Source organism: Aegilops tauschii, unplaced genomic scaffold (genome assembly GCF_002575655.3).
Source record: "Aegilops tauschii subsp. strangulata cultivar AL8/78 unplaced genomic scaffold, Aet v6.0 ptg000734l_obj, whole genome shotgun sequence".
Lineage (NCBI taxonomy): Eukaryota > Viridiplantae > Streptophyta > Magnoliopsida > Poales > Poaceae > Aegilops > Aegilops tauschii.
In genome coordinates, this window is record NW_027332963.1 from 57501 (window position 1) to 68989 (window position 11489).

Genomic DNA, 11489 nt, shown 5'->3' on the forward strand with positions numbered 1-11489 from the left:
GAACCGGGGCATATAAATCCGCTTATGGCATTCACCCAAGCATACAGAGACAGATGGAATGAAAGAAAGAAAAAGTAGCTCCGCAGCTCGCCCAGAAGAAGAAAGACCCGCCGCTAACGATTTGGAAATCCCTGGTGGGCTGGGCCTGAAAGACAAGTGTGTGTGGATTTCCACATCCTCGTCTTTACTTTAAGACACAACTCTTCTCTTTCTCGGTCAAATGACTTGCGATAGTCTACCTTGAGTAGGACCATAGGGATCTTATGTTTGTGGCGAAAGATAAGTGGTTCTGTCACAACCAAGAAAGTTTCTATGAGTGAGCGACCCTTGATAAACGCCGATTGATACGTGTCAATGTCAATAAGTGGATGAGTGTTGTTAAAGACAATGTTTGTTCCTCTTCTTTGAAACGATTTTCATGAATCTCGAGATGATACTGATTGGCCTGAAATCCTCGACGGTGTTGGCATCTTTTTTCTTTGGGAGGAGAGTGATGGATGCCTGGGTTAGCCTCCAAACATAAAGGCCATTGCTATGAAAGAGCTGCAAGAGAGAAAGCAGTTGCGGGTGGATGATGTCCCAGAAGGCTTGGATTGCACAGATTCTACCAGAGGATGTTGAGATGCTCCCATTGCAACTCACTGATGGAGAAGAACTGGAGAGCTCAGCTAGAGCTGGAGGAGGTGGTAGTACCTGTTCCCTACTGGTACCAGTGGTGGCTTGATCACTTCAAATTGGAGGGACTATTGGGCCAAATTCCCATACTGTAAAAAAAGGTTATCTTTTATGATATATCGGAGGTTTTGTGTGCAGAGGCCGCCAGGTTGAAGTTGGATGTTGCTTTTGTAGTTCCCAGTGAAGGATGATGCTGGGTCTATGATGCATTTTATTTGGATTTTGGCTGATAGTTTTCGATGAAGCCACAGATACTACTCTTGTCTGAGACCTGTTGGCTTCATCCAGAGGGAGATGTGTTCTAGGGTGCCAAAGTACTCTTCAGCTGAAGAACTCTCTTTGGGACAAGGGCATCATCAAAGCAAAGAAATCAGAAGAAGAAGCAGTCAGTAATGCAATGCGAGACAAGTGTCATGTAGCAAGGTGCCCGGAATCTATCGTATATCGTATATAGGGATTTTGGATTGCGATTTCCTTTTGGGGATCAGGCCGATTTGATGACAGGAATTTCCTTGTTTGTTGCAGCCTAAGATTGGGATTGGCCTACTCTTCTTCTATAACCGGGATCTTACGACTCTCGTGCTTAATAAGTTGGCACCTCGCATCCTGCCAAAACCTAATCCTCTTATTCTCTAGCTAGAGTTGGGCTCCTTAAGAAGATATGATACTTCTACTTTTGACACCCTTTTTTTCCTATTTTTAAACTCAAATTGATAAAGCCACCTGGCGAGTAGGAATAGTTTCGAGTTTCTGGTCTGTTTTCTTTTGAGAATCAAACCTCTAATGGGTTTTTGCTACCAGGAGAAGGGAATGGCCATGTTGATGGGGTCTATCTAAATAGAGAGGAACCTACAGGGCTGATTACTCGATCACTCCATTGTGATGACAATCACACCCATATTCTTTATTATTTCTAAATATAGATAACTGCCATCTCCCGGCATAAGAAGGAGTGACCCTAACGACAGCCCCTATAATAGTAGACAACACGTTTTAAATCAGACTGGACTGAACGAAGAAAGATCTTTCCACACAAGAGTGGAAGGGATCCTTTAGAAATAGTTCTTAGCTCCAATCAAGCTTTCTCTGCTGTCTAGGATCGTTAGTGCTATAGTGGAGACACTTTTCTCAAATAAGAATGGTGGTCACATTCCCTTTCTGGTGGTAGTCATTGAGGATCTCAAAAACAGGGATCGCAAAAACGTGTCAATAATGACAACGCTGGGCGAAAAGGCTAAAGAAGAAAAACCTGTAGATTTGAATGCCACTTCCTTTGCTAAGATAGCTAGATTTGGATGTCCATTCCATAAGGTATAGCTGCATCTGACACTGAGTAGAAGTTACTAGCAGGATAGACAGGAAGCTCTGAAGGATGTACAATGCTTGGAGGGACAGAAGTTTCAAGAGAAATGGTCTCTTTTGATGGGCATTTGTAGATGATGGTTGATACTGCAAACAATGCCTTCTTGACAGCTCTAGCATCACCAGTTATCTATTAAGCATAAAGATACATTCAAGATAACAATTAGCGGAATATAAGAAACAAAGAATAGATATTGAATAAAGAAAAAAAAGAGCAGAGCCTCATAACCGTCCTAATAGAGATAATACCACGTTCGTCTTGTTCTTTACGCCGATCCAACTCGTGCTTTTTAGGATGGATTTCACACGGAATCAAGGGAGGTGCGGGATACGACCCATATCACATTCCTGTGCCATAGCTTGCAAAATCAAATAAATCTATCGAAGCTAGGGTGCCAGGCCTATAAGAATCAGAAGAACAATCCACACTAATGTAACCGTAAAGAAATGGCGGCTCTAACATAGATTTTTCTCAATATGTCATGTTGTTGAAAAATCCTGTGGTAGCATGGGATGATCGGCACTTTAGTTTTAGTTATTGATTTACGCATCACGCATTAACTAATATTTATGGGGCTGGAGACTTCGCTAAAGCATGCACATAAATAGATGAATGAGAGATTACAAGGCAAGGAGATACAGATCTGGGGGTTGACTCAGAACTTGTACATAGGTCAGCTCACTAATGCTTAATAACCAATAAATAGTCAATCAAGAGATATGCACCAGCAAACAACATTATACTGAAATAGTGTATTAGGCGGCAAATGGCACAGAAGAGTTTAGACGATAGATTCTCTACAACAGGTAGGGATCGGGGGTTATACGCTCTTTTCTATAAACAAAGTAGGCTTGTGATTGTCCGCATCCATCACTCAATCATGCAATTCAAAGAAATGGTTTACTTATCTTCTTCTAAAGGATGGAATTGCTAGATTGTCAGTAATATCAATTGAGGAAGAAGCTAGTCCCACTTAAATTCGAAAAGAAGACCTCTATTGTGACAGAAGATTCCTCGCCCACAGCATCTCACTTATTGATTGTGACATAGCTCTCTATCTCCGCTCATAAGAAGATAGCGTTTCATTCACTCGCTCTAGAAACCATAGGAGCTACTATTCCCAAGTTTATTAAGAATGGGCACTCACTGGATTCAGGCTTCCACCGTTCTAGCTTCTCTTCGTAGTTCACTAGAATGTATCGAGCATGTTTATCCGGATCAGGAGGCTTTACATAAATTGCTACGATTGCCAAGTCGAAAAAGAACTGGGCATGAAAGTGAAAGTGGAAAGAGAAGGGAGCGTGATTTGTTTCAAGAATTGGATGCCCTTGTTAAGGAAATCTAGTATAAAAGGAGAAATTGGGCCTATTTATAACTTTTGGTACCTAACCACCTGAACTGGGAATAATGGCTAAAGATTGAAGGTTCTAAGCCATGTATCAGAGCCGGTTATTTGAGTATCGATGCTGTTGGAGTCTAGCTTCCGACCAATCCACTTCACTTCGGAGGACATAACAGCTTAAGAAGAAATCGAGATCAGGCCCGTGGAAAGCACACACACACGCCTGGGGAATGAATCCACTTTTTCATTCTCAATACTAGGGGGGGCTTCTCCGATCGATTGCTTTCACTGTTATTCCCCAGATTGGCGAAATGACCTTTCGTCTTGCTTCCGTAAAATAATAAAATGTGCTTTCGCCAGAAGAAGAAAAAAGAAGATAGCTCAGTAAATGGCATTCAAGTAAAGTCGAGAAAGAGGCCTTGCTTTCGCACAGGAAGGAAAGAATTGACTCGGGTAAGTAAGCCCTATTGGGGGATTAAGGGCTCGAGTACGATTAGAGCGCCTTTTTTTCTGCTGCGCAGGCTGACCATTTTAAATAGGGGGAAACAGGAGACTGTAGAAGATGAATATGGCTAGTCTACTGCTACTGTTTGATTGGCAATCCTTAGACTATAGGGATGAAGCAAAGGAGCATAACCTACCTGCAACTATGCTTTAAAGCAAAGAAATCTATCGAAATTCTCATTCCAGTCTGAGGGGATATCTGAAGCTACCGATCCGGGATCTCACTCAAATCCAAACCTAGCACTTTTGTATTTATTGCTTCTCCTTTTAGAAGGTCCGTAGCCGAGTAGAAGAGAAGAAAAGAGATTTCCTTATCTGCATGCCAGCTTTCATTCCTACTTTTGATGAAAGAAAGGTCAGTTGCTGCCGACAAGTCGACTAAACTTTCACAACTGTCACCTATCTTTAAGCACCTTCTAGGCCGCTTCCCAACCTAATGCATTCAAGTCTGCCTTCGGTACTGGTACTTCGGAATCAAGGGCCCAACAAGCGATATCAGGAGTCTTTGGCCGAAGAACTCGCGGATAAGAAGGTTATTCCATAACTATATAAAATCCATAGTCACGCTCAGCATGCGAAAGCTTGTAAAAATGACATCCCCTGCGAAAACCAATAGGATTTGTTGGGCCATCGAACACTAGTTTCTGGTTTCTCAAGACCTTGAGGCAAGGGCAGTTACGCAACATTTTCTCAATATTGAATGTGCATTTTTCCCGCATTTTTTCGATTCCACTTCTGTATCAGAAATTAGTGTCAAGGGATGGAGTTCCTGTTTCGTTAACTAAGTCTCGCGTTGTTTGCTTGAGGAAGGGACGGCCGTAGCTAAATTTCCATTGCTAATCTTACATGTTCCCACGAACAATAAAGAAAAGAAGAAAAGGCTATTCCTTAGACACAGAGGTGGGATTAAGGCGTCATGCGGAACTCCAACAACATAGACCAGATGACTTATTTATTGAAAATAGGTTTAGGAGCCTGATCCTGGAGCTGAGCAAGCATGGGCGCGATCCACATCGAGTGGAACTACTATAACTATATCTGTGGAAGGAAGGTGGAACCTTCACCGAATCATAGTTAGGTGGCACCCATTCCGCAGTGGGCCGACGTCACACTGCCGCTTCAATAGCTAGCGGGTAATAATCAGAAAGTGAATCATCAACCACTCATTTAGAAGCCGCTCATGCAACAACGTTTAAGTAAATCCTTCCGCCCTTATTTTCTTTAGTCTAGTTGTTGGAGGAAATGCGCCTTGAACACATTACGTATACTAGCTGAGCTTTGTCCCTAATCGTGACTAGTTGTTATTAGTTTCGATCAAATTTCCCCCCAGCCGGCAATGCCTCAGCTTCTCAAAATCTAGGAAGCTCTGAAAAAAAGTCATCATTATGAAAAGATACTAGCGCTACTAATAAGGGAAGCTACTTTTTTCTAAGAAAGGAATAAAGCAGAAAACTAAAGAAAGAGATCTTAAGTGGGTCCCGCGAGTAGTTTGTCTTGTTTCAGTCCGTACAAGAAGATACTTTCAGGGTTGCCCAAGAAGGGACGGGCCTATCTATTGGTGGTACTAGTTCCGCGGGAGGGGCAGGATTTCGGTGCCGTCAGCATGGGTCCGGCTATCGATCACAAGGGTCTAGATACGGGTCTCGAACGGAAAAGTATGCTACATATTGCTCTGCTCCAGTTCCCTCTGCTTACACCTGGTCAATTCGTTGATCGCCCCTTTTATTTCTGATTTTCAAAAGGGCCCCGCTCTCGTCTCTGCTGACGAAGCCTTTATCTCTGTCTCTGTTATCCTCGTACCTGCTGATCTCTTCGACTGATAGAGTCTATGCTATTGGTGAAGCTGGTTCTACCTCAACAACAGGATCTGCAAATGGATTTTCAACTAACAGCCTCTGCTTCAATTTGTGATGAAAGGTCGACTAGTTTTCACCGAATCTTCAATTACGCACCGGTAACTTTTTTCCATTTCCGAGGTCCAGAGGGGAAGACGAAGTACAGCCTAGTTCAGAGAGTCACGATTGAATCCAGGTTAATTCAGCAGCAGCTAGAGCAATACTCCGATATTGATTTGATTCTCCGCTACCCACCAAGGTAGAAGACTGCTTGATCCGCAAAAGAAGTATGCTTTATTTGCTTATAGAACAAAAGTATACGCTTTTTCAGGGAAAGATAGATGGAATAGGGCATTCAGCAGTTTGAAGAGGTAGCCTTTTTCAGTAGCAGTCTTGTAAGCAAGCGCCGTACGTTCAATCTATACTGGCGAGAGTCTTTCCTCTTATAAAGCCTGAGCGCGTTGCATGACTTAATGCCAGCTCTTTATCATACATCTTCTGTAGAACCAATAAATATAAGGGATATGTGTTAGCACATCTTGTTCGTGCTCTGCACCACGTTTTTCCTGTATACCGGCAGCTAGCATCCCATCAGTAACCTACGGGCGAGATTTCTTGAGGGGGGCTGGCCATGGTTTTTTAACCCACCCTTTCATTCACTTAAGACCCAAAGCAGAAAAGGTTTGCAATCCATATACTGGAATTTGGTTCCACCGAAGTACAAGGACTAAACTGGTCGACTCCACCGCAGGGTGCGAGATGTTGAGCTTCCTCGACGCCTACTCTGGGTATCAGCAAGTCTATATGGCTGAGGAAGACAAAGAAAAAACTAGTTTTATCGCCCCTTCCTTCTGCTACAAGCGGATGCCCTTCGGTTTGATAAATGCCGGCGCCACATTTAAGCGCCTAATGAGCCTCATCCTCAGGTCTCAGTTGGGTCGTAATGCAGAAGTGTACGTTGACGACGCCGTCATCAAAAGCCGCTTGGCAGGGACTCACCCCAAAAACACCTCTTTTTTTGCATCTGCTGAGCAGAACCAATTACCAGATCCTACTTCTAAGCTCTATGCTCTACTTCGGCCTTGCTCTCACTTATGGGTAGGAAGGACAATAAGCAGGAATTCATGTTGGCTAACTATTCTATCCAGGCGGAAGTTGTTTTCATAGGAAAGACGGAAGGTTTTGCGCGTTGGTTGTATCGAATTTCCCTTTCTAATAGCATACACAAATAGATAAGAAAGTTACGACGATGATAAGGTAAATGAAAACCTTTGATTTACCTTACCATCAGTTCTGTCTTATCTCTGTGCCTCCTCTAGCCATTTCATAATTGGATATCGTCATTCAAATCTGTTATGACAACTGTTTGGTAAGCAGGGATTCGAATCAAACAATAAATACCAACTCTAAGTGTGATGGATAGTACCTGGTGCCTAATTTCATGGTATCTTTCTTGGCGCCTACCACAGGAAAACCCCTCCTTCTTTTGGGAGGAAATCAAATGAGTAAAGGTTTCTGCCGACTCCCCTCAAGGAACCACTCACTACTCAACTTGAAACCACGGACCTACCTCCTGCTTTTGACTTTCTTCTTTGTCCCAATTCATATCGAGCATGTCTTTCTCCATCTATAGATAGAGAGAATATAGGATAGGGGCGCTCAAAGCAAATAGGATTCTGTATCTAATACTAATAGGTACTAACCGCATTCAAGATTGACTTGACCTCTTATTTTGGATAGGCAGAAATGCTTACGCCCTAGGGGTTTAAAGGGCCCACTCCCTTTGGTTGACTCATCAGGCTCACCACCTTTTGGAGCTCATCCAACAGTCAGTCTACTTAATCATAATCATAATCAATCCGTTGCTATTGCTATCTATCGCCATACCCACAAGAGGGTAATTTATCCAACTCCCCGTGCGAAAGCAAGTCCCGCGTCAGCAGTGATTCGAGTTGTTCCTTGAGAGCAGGCTTATGGCATTCCAGGTAAACATAACAATATGAGAGAGAACTCCGTTCGGCTTATAAGTACTCGATTGAACCAATTGTTTTTTCATTTCCCAGTAGGTCACCTTGGGCCAGCTGCTGACTTTCTAGAAAGAGACAAGGAAGTCGATTCAACATAAGGGAAGAAAGCATATTTTAGGTTTACTCCTTCCATGTCTAGTAGGAGTGCGTGCTTCTTATTGCCTTTTGAGCAGTAGTTGTATACATTCCTCACTCAGTCTAATTAATTATCTTTCTCCCTACCCAAATACCAAGGGAGGTTTATGAGTCGTATCCTCCTTACGAGATAGCGGAAGTAGCATTAGCGGGAAAAGTAAGCTCCTTTTCAAGCCTTCTCTTTCGTAACCTTTGATTAGTTCCTTAGATGCCCTTAGCAAGAATGATGCAGGAGCAAGAAAGTCTATTTCCTCCGCCTTTCAAGAATCTCGCTATTCAAATAGCACAGTATAAAATGCAATCCATAAGTCATGCTGGTCAATCAATGACAATGATAAGCTCTATAAAAAAAAAGAGTCTATTGCTCTTCGACACGTTTTATATCTACTTCAGTCATGCTTTATTGGAGTTATCTGACGCCAAGGAGGAAGGAATAGAGATTAGGATCCTAGCCTTGTTCCGTTTGAAGTTCCTAAGAGAGGTTACAAAAGAAAGGGATGCTCAAACCAAGGATTTGGAGTCTTATTAGTGCATCAATCTACAGAAAGGTAGGGGGGCATACCTGTGTGAAAATGGAGTGTAAAGCATATTCTAGATATTTCACTTCGAATTTCTTCCTCTTAAAAGAGTCAAGTCCGCAGGGTTCCCTAAATTCCCCAGGAATCAAGTGGGACCGGGAGATCGTTGTTCATTCGGTGGTTGGCCCTCCCCCTAATAAGTACCTACCAAGAATTGGGCCAGTTAGTTCAAGCGGTACCGAATCACAAAGAACAGTTGAGTTTTCTAATTCATCTATTATTCTATTTTTTGCATTTCTAGAATAGCGTTGGAGCCGGGACACACATTTCTGCCCGAGTTCCAACAGCAAACCAAATACGTTATCGTGGAAAACGAGTTTCGCCAACACAGAAGAGTTTGTGTGCTTTTTATTTTCACATGAGTTTCACATATGTGATGGTTGGTTGGGAGGGTACGGCAAATGACTCTAGAATCTTTCTGGATACAACCACTGAACCGGAAAATGGCCACTATCGTCACCGAGAAAATACTATCTTGTGGACTCAGGCTCTACGTTTATGCCTTAAGGTCTTTCTCCTTACCGTGGGGAGCGGTACCACTTGCGTGATTCTAGAGAAGAAGGCGGTGTCCCGACCACAAGGCGGTTAAATTCCACTGGTGCTTGCTAGCCAGTCAAGAACGACTCGAAGACCGTGGGAAGGTCTTCACGCTACGCCGAAGACGACGATGGCTCCATACCGGGTGGTAATACACAGGTATAGGATTTCCTGTAATGATGTGAAACTGTATATTTCAGAGAAATAGCTCAGTTCGAGAGGAAGGCGGAAACAGTTCCGGTTTTATTAACCTGATTCCTATTCATTTACCGGTAAAGGAAGGAATTCTTATCTATTTCTCGAGGCAATTATACTCATATCGACAATATGAACTGCATGAGAATTAGCATATAGAAAGAAAGCTTTACCGAATACAGGTCTAGTAGGTATAGAGCCGTAAGCGTGGTGGGGGTGCCGGTGCTTAGGCAGATGCCCCATTGTTCATGATGTTGCAATGAATCCAGTGGATCATCCTCATGGAGGAGGTGAGGGGCGCACGAAAGGAGGTAGACCTTCGGTGTCACCTTGGGGAAAGCTCACCAAAGCAGGATTTCGGGCAGTAGTAGGGGTGGTGAAACTTTAGATGTCAAATGCCACCAATTTTTCTGCTCAAGTTAGAACGTAGTTTTTCGAAGTGAATTGGCCAGTTCCTTTTAAAAGGAGACTGGTTTATTTTTATAAGCGATTGGCTTCACTTTAGATTTGTTATCGTAATTTCTCTTTTATTTATGGGTTGTTATTTATTATTTCGATTTTTGATAAACGAAACGAATCCAAGCCCGACAAGTAGAATTCCATTCGGTACCTTTGGGGTTTTCTTTTTCCTTCTGGATGACGACGTCACCGCGTCTCCTTATTGTTATTGCGATGGTGACGAGGAACAAAGGGCCGGGGAGATCATCGAAATTACCTCTAGCCCGGAGCCAGAGGGGGTCGTCGACACAACGCCAACCCTGGTGGTGGGGCACTTCGAAGGTCTGGAGACCCTCCTTGAGATTCCCCCTTTACCGGAAACGCCACCCGCAGGTCCTTCCTTAGCTCCAGAAGAAAGGGAGCAAGCCCCCTGGCCTAAACCTCGATCCATCCCAGAGTAGCCGCCGGCTGGACGGCGGCGAACGGGGGGCAAACTCCTCAAAACGAAGTTCTACTTTGTCTTTGGAAGAATTGGAAGAATCGGACTCTAAGTTTAAAGTAGGAGTAGAGTCTTTAGAGGCTCGCTTAGAAGGAATAAAGAGAAAAAAGCAACTGCAAGCGTTCGGGGCTTCTCCTTTTGAGACCGCGAAAGCAGAGCTGGTTACGTCCATTGGGGAAAATTCCCAGTTTCGTGTGGGACTGCTTTTGTCTCTGGATGTCAAATGCCCCTTGACGGGCAAACGGGAGGCTCTCGAAAAGACGATAGAGGCCATCTTGAAATGCCAAGGGAAGCCCACAGACTCCCTAGCGTCTCTACTCGACCTAAAATGCGATCTCGAGGACCCCGAAAAACTCGAGACCGCTCTCCGTCCATATTTAGGACGGTTAGGGCGATTTTTTAAGAAATAAAAACCTTCTGTCGATTTATCCACACTTCCATGACTTCTAGAGGAAAGCTAACTGCTTGCTGGCTGGGAGCTGTATGAGCGGTAACGTCCACGTACGGCTCCGTGAGAAGGTGGACGGAAATGGCCTTGTTGTACCTCACTCCCGTCTTCAATGGGGTCTGCTCTTTTTTTTTTAGGAGAGTATGCCAATATGATCTTAATGAGGTGCGGGGCTTTGCATCTGACATTCGTTGGGCTTTCCTCTGCGGGAGCCCGCGTCCCGGCCTTTTTGTGCAATAAACCCCTCCGGCCGAAGACTAGTGATAGGTGGTCCCGCGGAGCTTTCGGAGAAGGGTAGCCTAGTGTGTAAGCACAGCAATGAACCGCGGCGAACCCTCAGACGACCCTTCTAAGATAAGGGGGGAGATCCTCAGTAGTGGTGACCCTTTGACTCTTCCACTGACTTATATATGTACCGAATGCTCATACGGGAAAGTGAACTCCTGGGTATGGAACCAGGGGGGGTTGCTCCGAGAAAAAATCCTTTCTTTCTCGTCCACTCTAGGGGGTGCGGACACACCTGCGCGGATTACAGGTGACGGTTACAAGAATGGCGGGGAAGTGAAGAGTACCCGACGACATTCAGGGATGAATGTAGACCCATCGGGCGGGGATAATCATTCCGGTCCTGGGAGAGGTGGCGACACCAGTCTGAGCTGAGGGAAGCCAGCCAATTGAGTCACTGAAACGACCGCAGGAGGCGCACCCTAAGCCCAGCTTCTCGGAGCTGCTATTGCGAAATACGGCTTCCTTAATATCCAAATTTCAACAAGGGGGCTGGGCTGCTCGCCTTCATAGAAAGGCGACCGGGCCTAGATTAGATGTTCGCCTTTTTATAGAATAGAAAGAGAAGGTAAAGGGGGGGGGTTTGGAGATTCTTGAAAGAATGCATGGCTTCCTCCTATTCCGCTTC

The 11489-nt window shown here is 44.3% G+C and overlaps 1 pseudogene; it reads right to left on the reverse strand.

Annotated features, from left to right (window-relative positions):
* Positions 1-11158, reverse strand: part of LOC141033982 (uncharacterized) — a 43922-nt pseudogene extending 32764 nt beyond the window's left edge.
* Positions 11159-11489: the final 331 nt, after the last annotated feature.